This window comes from Papio anubis, chromosome 3 (assembly GCF_008728515.1).
Source record: "Papio anubis isolate 15944 chromosome 3, Panubis1.0, whole genome shotgun sequence".
Taxonomy (NCBI): domain Eukaryota; kingdom Metazoa; phylum Chordata; class Mammalia; order Primates; family Cercopithecidae; genus Papio; species Papio anubis.
Genome location: NC_044978.1, coordinates 181,046,460 through 181,054,994, shown reverse-complemented (window position 1 = coordinate 181,054,994; position 8,535 = coordinate 181,046,460).

Genomic DNA, 8,535 nt, shown 5'->3' with positions numbered 1-8,535 from the left:
CCTGCATCAACCCAAACGTGCCCTTTCATTCTGTAGCATTTAAAATTAAAGATACTGTCCATGAAGTAGTTACTCTCACAACCATTTTAGTAAAAGTTGTGCAGGAAGCTGATGACACCAATCTGTAAAATGGAACAGTTCCTTGACACCACACCCTCTGGGTTTCAGAGTTAGTTGGTTTTTCCCTTTCTCCGCATGGACTGTCTTCTTGGTGCCCACAGGTCTCAGAGGTACTTTCTGCTGCCCTGGCCTAATTTTTCCTTTTGTGGATAGCTTTGAGGCTGGTGATCTGAGTCCAGACAGACCACGTCTGAGTTTGGTCCAGCCTCAAGGCTCCCCACCCCAGGCCCAACATTTCATTTGACTTCCAGTTTGGCTGTTACAGATAACAGTAACCAAGGGGCTGAGTATGTTGCTTTATGCATCCAGTGAACCAACTCAACAGTGTGACACATCTCCAAATTCCACTGGTGACTTTGGCCTTCAGTGACTGAGGCAGCCCAGCTGCAGCTCCATAACCATGGGACTCTTAGTAAGCACCTGCTGTATGCTTAGCTGCAGCTCCATAACATGGGACACTTAGTAAGTACCTCCTGTATGCTTAGCTGCAGCTCCATACCATAGGGCACTTAGTAAGCACCTGCTGTATGCTTAGCTGCAGCTCCATAGCATGGGACACTTAGTAAGCACTTGCTGTATGCTTAGCCTGGGCTGCTTCCAACTTGTTTTATCTCCTCCTGCCACCCCCGACAATCTAAGCAGATGGCTCCTGTTGTCTTGAAGAAGAGGAAACTGAGATGCAGAGAGATGAAGTGACTTGTCCAAGGTCATGCAGTGACCCAGTGTCTGAGCCAGGATTGGGACCACTTTGCCAGATGCTGGCTAGAGAAGATGGTGCTCTGCCTCCCATAGGCACCCCTGAGTCACCAGCCACAGTGCAGAGTGTAATTAGGCCTGACTCATGCAGTCATTATACGGGTTTTAATTATCCACCACCTCATCCTGGTGTCCTCTTTGGGCCAGTTATGGAGGCCATGGGACAGGCCTTCTGGCTGGGGTGTCTCCTTGTATCTGTCTGGCAAAGAATTGAAAAAATGTGGGGGACATGCCCAACAGTGGCTGAAGCAGAAATAATGAGTGCTGTGCAGAGTGACAGGGAGACCTTGAGTTCTCTCCAGGAAACTTAACTGCAATTCAGCAACTGGAATTCCCAGTTTGGCCACCAGCATGGAGGGTGGGCAGGGCCCACCTAATGACTGCCCGGATTCCAGCTGGCGCCAGAGGGCAGGGTCCAGGGCTTGGAGTCCAACAGTGGGGGTGGTTCAGGCTCCTTTCAGCTCTGTGACCCCAGACCAGCCCCCTGGTCTCTCTGTGGGCAAGTTTCTCCAGTTGAGAGGGAAAATACCTGCCTCATTGTTTGGGTGCTTATCAGATGGGGTTAATCAGGTGAAATGTCCAGTGCTCTCTAAGAGCTGTTTAGAATGTTTGCCTTGCATCTTCATCTGGTCATTGCATGTAAGCTGTGGTGAGTAGATGCGGCTCACAGGAACTGGGCAGGTGGAGTCCACACCTCACAGGGTTGCTGGGAAGATGGAGGAGGTGATGCCTGGGAAGACCTCCCCATAAGTGTTGGCTGCTCCCAATATCATGAGAATGATTCCTGGTGGAGGTCATAACTGTGTTACCATTACCTGCGATGTCTGGAAACAATGTTGCCAAAGGTGGCACTGCCTGTGCCCGGGTTGTGTGTCCTGTCCAGACCAGGTGTGTGATGGCCTCCTTCCAGACTCCTCAGAGGTGCATTTCACAGGTTTATATCACAAGGCCCATTTGGACCCTACCTTGTAGGACAAGCCCTGGTTTTATCTGTCTTGTCTTCAGACCTACAACCAACATTTCCTGAATGAACAAATGAACAACTGGACTGTTTATTTAAAATTTTATTCCCGTGAAGACTAAACTCAGGTTGAAGTTTTTCTGGGAAGCTTCACACATCCTCTCCCCAACCTCTTTCTTCACAGTTTCAACCGATTTTCTTTTCTTTTCTTTCTTTTTTTCTTCATTTTTGAGCCACAGTCTCGCTCTGTCTCCCAGGCTGGAGTGCAGAGGTGCAATCATAGCTCACTGCAACCTTGAACTCTTGGGCTCAAGTGATCCTCCCGCCTTCCAGAGTAGCTGGGACCACAGGTGTGTGCCACCTAGGTCCACTGTTCAGCTTCTTCCCTGGAACCACAATGCAGGCGGTTTCTGCTCTGACAGGGCCTGCCATGTCCTGGGTGGAGGAGGCACACCTTGCGGGGACCCACAGCCTCAGCCCCAAGCAAGCAGTCGGCCCTTGTGGCCATGGAGGGCCCCTCTGTCTCTTGATTCCTACTTAAAGACACACCGTGGGTTCCCTTACCTTCCACCGAGTGAGAATCCTAACTGTTCTCATGGTAAATGTCACACCTACTGTGCCTAGGGGTCCATAAGAGACAGGAGAAGGTTCTTCCCACACTAAAGATAAGAAGATGGCAGAAAGATGGTCACCTTCCCTGCCCAAGGCCACTCACATCCAGGAGGCAGCGGAGGAGGGGAAGAGGGGAGGGATTTGAACCTGGGGGAGAGCCTATCTCTTAGGCTGTTCTGACCGCCCAGTGAGCTGAAGGCCTCTCCTCTGTGGCCTGCTCCACCTTACCTGCACCCCTCTCTCCAGGCCCCTGCTCCACCCTGGGTGTAGAGGCAGCCACCAACCTCCCAGTTCCTGGCTCAGCCCTGGCACATAAGAGGAGAAAGCACTGGCGGAATAAGTGGGTGAAGTGATGCCCACGGGTCTCCTTTGTCCTGGCTGCAGCCCCTCTGTGAGGGCACCACAGGTGGCACCGTCTGAGCATCGGCGTTTCCGGGTGACCACCGTGGGGGCGGTTGTGACACTCATGCCTCTTTTATTTATTAAAAAATGTTTTTTGGGGGCCAGGTGCAGTGGCTTACGCCTGTAATCCCAGCACTTTGGGAGGCCAAGGCGGGTGAATCACCTGAGATCAGGAGTTCAAGACCAGACTGACCAACATGGCAAAACCCCGTCTCTACTAAAAATACAAAAATTAGCCAGGCGTGGTGGTGCATGTCTGTAATGCTAGCTACTCAGGAGGCTGAGGCAGAAGAATTGCTTGAACCCGGGAGGCGGAGGTTGTAGTGAGCCAAGATCGTGCCACTGCACTCCAGCCTGGATGAAAGAGACGGTCTAGCTCAGTCGCACAGGCTGGAGTGCAGTGGTGTGATCTCGGCTCACTGCGGCCTCTACCTCCTGGGCTCAAGTGATCCTCCCACCTTACTCCCCTGAGTAGCTGGGACCACAGCTGTGCACCACCATACCTGGCTAAGTTTTATATTTTTTTCTGGAGATGGAGTTTCATCATGTTGCCCAGGCTGGTCTCAAATTGCTGGGCTCAAGTGATCCGCCCGCCTCAGCGTCCCAAAGTGCTGGGATTGCAGGCGTGAGCCACTGTGCCTAGCAACTCATGCCCCTTTTAATCCTCATACCAACCCTGTGGGGAAGCTCCTGAGTTCCCATGCTGTAGATGAGGAAACTGAGGCTCAGGGAGGATGAGGCCATACTGCTCAGAAGAGAAGGTGTAGAATCTGAACCCAGGCCCGAATGTCTCCTCAGCCGGAACCCTTTTCCTTCCTAGTGCCAGAGTTTTCTTCCAAGTATCGGGAGACGCTCTCACCTTGGCTGCGGATTCTTTCCATCCCGATGTCTTCCATCTGACTGAGGCTGGGGCCTCCCTCCTCAGCCTCCTGTTGCAGGAGGCTTGCCAGGGTGGGCCACCCCTGGGTCAGAGCAGCCCGAGGGGCCTGGCTGGCTCCCTGTACTGGGGCTGCCTCCGGGAACAAGTTTCCAGAGTTGCAGGTGCTTCAGGAGGAGAGGAGGCCAGGTGAGTGGCCCAGCATGATGCCCGGGCTGCGGGGTTGTCTCTGAGGATAAAGGGACCCCATGCAGGTGGTCAGGCAGGCAGGGCTCCAGGCTGTTTGGTGATCTTCAGTTGAGACTCTAGGACCATCCCCCGCCAACCCCTTCCTCCTCTGGAGGTTCTTCGCACAGGGCGGGGCCAGTGCAGAGCTGGTCCTTCCCAGCTAAGAGCTTCTTAGCAGCAGGAGTTCAGGCTGTACTAACCAAGACCCCAAAGGCCTCCAGGGCTGCCAGACTGAAAGATTGGGATACAGCCCCTGCCAGAAGCCTTTGCTGACATCCCACAACCTCTGGAACGAATCCCAACTCACTTCGCCTGACATTCCAGGTTTTTTAGGAGTTGCCCTGGCCATAGTCCATAACCTTGAACTTTGCTTCCCACCGACCCCTTCCTCCTCCTTACCATCTGATTGTCTCTTACTCATCCCTTCTTGTCAAACTCTGCTGTCCTTCAAAATTCTCTTGCTTAGGCTGGGTCAGGTGCCACCCGAGGGTCCCCCAGAGTCCGGAGCCTCCCCCTGCTCCAGCCTCAGTCATACCTGGGGGAGTCATGCCCAGTTTCTGACCTGCCCTCGGCCCCCGGCCCATGAACTCCCAGAAGACAGGGACAGATCTGCCTTGCCCTGGAGTCACAGGTCCCGGCTCCAAGGCACTGAGGGACTCTTCCGTGTTTCATTGAGCGGGAATGTGTTGCTGCTGAGGGCGTGTGTGATTTCTAAGTGTGTGGATAATATTGCCAGCTGTAACACTTTCCTACCTCTGCTATTCTAAGGAATTCCATGCTCGTGATCCCTCTCTCTCTCTCTCCCTCTTTCTCTCTCTCTCTCTCTCTCCCTTCCCTCCCTCCCTCCCCCCTTTTCTCTCTCTCTCGCTCTTCCCCCCTCCACTGTTCCTCCCTTCTCCTGGGAAGATAATTTCTACTGGGATAATTTACAGCAAACTGCAAGATCCGCCTCCAAGGTTCAAGCGAAAACAAAAATCTCAGAATCCTGAGTAACTGATGAGTAGAGGCCTCCAAATGGAGCGCTTGATCTAGGCTCTTCTTCCTGAGTGATTTTCTGCTTTTCGAAATGCTCTCACAGAAATTGTAAAAGTGACAGGAAAGTGTAAAGACACAGAGAAACAACCAACCACTCCTAGCTCCATCAGCCGTTGTCGACTGTGACTGGCAGCCTGGCATCAGCTTCCGGTGCTTCCGCGCCTTGTTCAGAGTCAAGGTCCCAGAGTTCTCAGTGGTTTCCACTAAACAGTCCACATTGGGATTTGTCCTTGGGACATCTGCTTTTCTCTCTTTCTTTCTCTTTCTTTCTCCTTTCCCTTTTCTGCCTGTCTATGAGCAATCATTTTTGTTAATATGCCAGATTGTTCCTTCCAGATGCTTTCCTGCGGTCGGGGCTTGATAGCAGTGGGCTCCCCCAGCCCCTCCAAGGCTTCTAAGTGACCATGTGTATGCAGGTCTGGGGAGTGGTGGAGGTGTCAGGTGGCTTCAGAAGGAGACTTTAGTGTAGCCACTCACAGCAGCCCCGTCACCTCTCAATGACTCCACGGGGAGACGATTCCACTTGCAGGGGAGCAGAGAGCATCTCTTCTGAGACATGAGCGCAGGGAAGCTTTGCCAGCCTGTATTATGGAAAGGCAGGCCATTCACTCATCTGCAAGGATGTACTGGGTACCCAGCATGTACAAGAGAACGTGCTGGACACAGCAGACTGTAGGGATCACACAAGGCTTGATTCCTTCACTTTGTTGAGCAGAGATAAGATGTGGACAAAGTCAGATCTGATCAACACAACCACCCTGGCCCCCCAAGAGAAATAACAAGCTTGTTTTGTGAGACAAGTGAATTGTATCAATTACATCATGTTGAAGTGCTGTCACTAACGACAACTTCATTTCCACAGATATACACCGACAGCTTGTTACATGCAACTGGGGAGGAAAAATGAGAAAGGAGGGAAAAGAATAATGGCTAACTGAGCTCATTTGATTTTATTTAAACTTATTTTAGTACTAAGCTTATTTCTTTTATTGAATGTAACCTTATTTAATTCTTACTGCACCCCTCGAAGATGGGTCTTCCTGCCCCTGTTTTTCAGATGAGGTAACAATTAAGCCATTTGCATTAAGCAGCAGAGGCATCTCAGCCTCTGCACTTCATCTCAGCCCAGCACTTCTACTGGGGCTGAGATGAAAATCTCGGCAGGTGTTTTGAGGAGGTGTGGCTCTCCCTGGCTGACAGGGGAAGGCTTAGCAGAGCTTTGTCTTAGAGGAGGAGTAGATGAGAAGGAAAGTGCAGAGAGGGCGTTCAGGCCAAGTCAGCGACACAGACAAAGTCAGGTCATGTGGGTTAAGTGCATGGGTGATGAGTAATGGAGATGTGGCTAAATGCTGTGTGCGTGTGTGTGCGCGCATGCGTGTGCCTGCCTGTGTGTATGTGTGTGTCTTTGTGTGTGTGAGTGACAGCAACAGCAAAGGGCCCAGCATGAGTGGCGGAGACCAGATTTAGGTAGACTTGGAGGGGCCACTAAGGAATTTCATAGGCAATGGGGAACCATTAACTATCACTAGGCAGGGGAGGAGCCTTTGGGAACCAATCCTGAACTTCATTGTTGCAATGCGTATCTCAGCAAGAATGGGCAGGATGGCATAGTCAGGAGTACTGCCTTATGTTTTAAAGAAGTGGTGAAAATATTTAATATTTTAATATACTTTTTCTTTTTGGAAGATAAATGGATTAGGTCCAGCATTTCACCCTACAGAGGATTTAAATTTTTCATCAGGAATGAGATTTGAGTGTAAGAAGATTAAATGATAGTATACTGAGAAGACCACAGGGTTCAAAACCACCTCCTACCACCCAGGGAAGTGGGGCAGCCAGGCTGGCAAGATCTGAGGCCAGGAGTGCTGGGGCTTTGGGGAGGGCAGCAAACAGAACAGACCTAGACCTATCAAGGTGCTCCCACCAGAGTCCAGAGATCTCACCGCACACATTTTCTCATTCATGCCGGTGCCCAGTACATCCTTGCAGATGAGCGAATGGCCTGCCTTTCATAATATAGGCTGGTGGCGCTTCCCCACACTTATGTCTCAGAAGAGATGCTCTCTGCTCCCCTGCAAGTGGAATTGTCTCCCTTTGGAGTAGCTGAGAGATAACAGAGGCTTCGGTGAGTGGCTAGACCAGTCTCCCCGTGAAGTCACCTGGCACCTCCACTGCTCCCCAGAGCTGCACACAGTCACTCAGAAGCCTTGGAGGGGTTGGGGGAGGCCCCTGCTGTCAAGCCGCCACCATCACAGTCACTTTGTCCAAGCTATTGCCCTGCAACCTTGCCTGACCTGCAGAAGCTTCAGAGTGGCCCACTCTTCCTGGCCATGTCAGGAAAACTTTGACATGGCTGCTCTGGCTTCAGGCAAGGTCTAATTTGGTGAAAATTGAAAGCAGTTTGGTGGGGGTGCCAGGGAGAAATGGGGAGAGAGAAAGCCACTGCATTTGATGGACGGCAATGGCTTGGAGCTGGTGTGATGGCCTCTCTGGATGACAAGGACATTGGAGTTAGAGCCAGAAGGACTGAGGTATGAATCTCGGCACTCCTGGTTTGCAGTTATGGGGACTTGGCACAGACACTTGAATGAAACTTCTTTTGCACAGCTATAAGATGGGCCCCTTAATAAAGGCTGACTTTGTTCTGATCCTTCACTGCCTGTTGGGATGTTCTTAGCATTTTGTGCATGTTGGCCAATTTAACCCTAACAGCAACCACCACAGGCAGATGCTATTGCTAGCTATTAATATCCCCACCTGACAGATGAGAATCTGACAGTGAGGCCCAAGGGGTTTGAGTAATGTGCCCAAGGCACACAGCCGGGGGTGCTGCAGGAGGCCAGTTGTACACTTGTGGCTTTTCCCCTGGCCACTTTGCAGCACTGGTACAAGAGAGGCCCACGGGTGAATCCCCACCCCACAGCCACCCTTTGTCCCTCAGAAAGGGCTGGCAGCCTGCAGGTGAGGGTGGGTGTGGGGAGGGGTGGGCAATGGTCTGCCCTTCATTTCTGTCATGTCGTGGCTGCCACTGGGGAGAAAATGTCAAAAAGCTTCCTGGAAGAAGCAGCTTCCAGGAGCCTTCACCATATCCTTGTCCTGCCAACTGGCCACGAATGGACTGGAAGACTCCCACCGGGTGAGAAGGCTCAGAAGCCATCACAGGGGATGGCAGAGGTGGGAGAGGTACGCACCTCGCACCGCGGGGCTCCAGGAGCCAGACGAAGGACAGGCATTTCTGTACGGCACCCCGTTCTGGGTGGGTCCTCTCAAGGGGCCCCCTTCTTTGTCTCTCCCTCTGTTGCTTTTCTCTGCTCTTCCCTCTTCCTCCCACTTCCTCTTCTCCTCTTTGCTTTTTCTTCTTCCTCTCTCTCCTTCCCCCATGTTTCCACTCAACCTTGTTTCCACTTCTTGTCGCCCTTCTTGCTTCAGCAAACGTCAATGCAGTCACAATTCCTGGGCTGAGGCTGGGGGATGGGAGGGAAGTCCTGAGGGCAACTCCCGCCCCCGCCCCGTCACTCCCTCTGCCCCGCCTGCACAGCTTCTC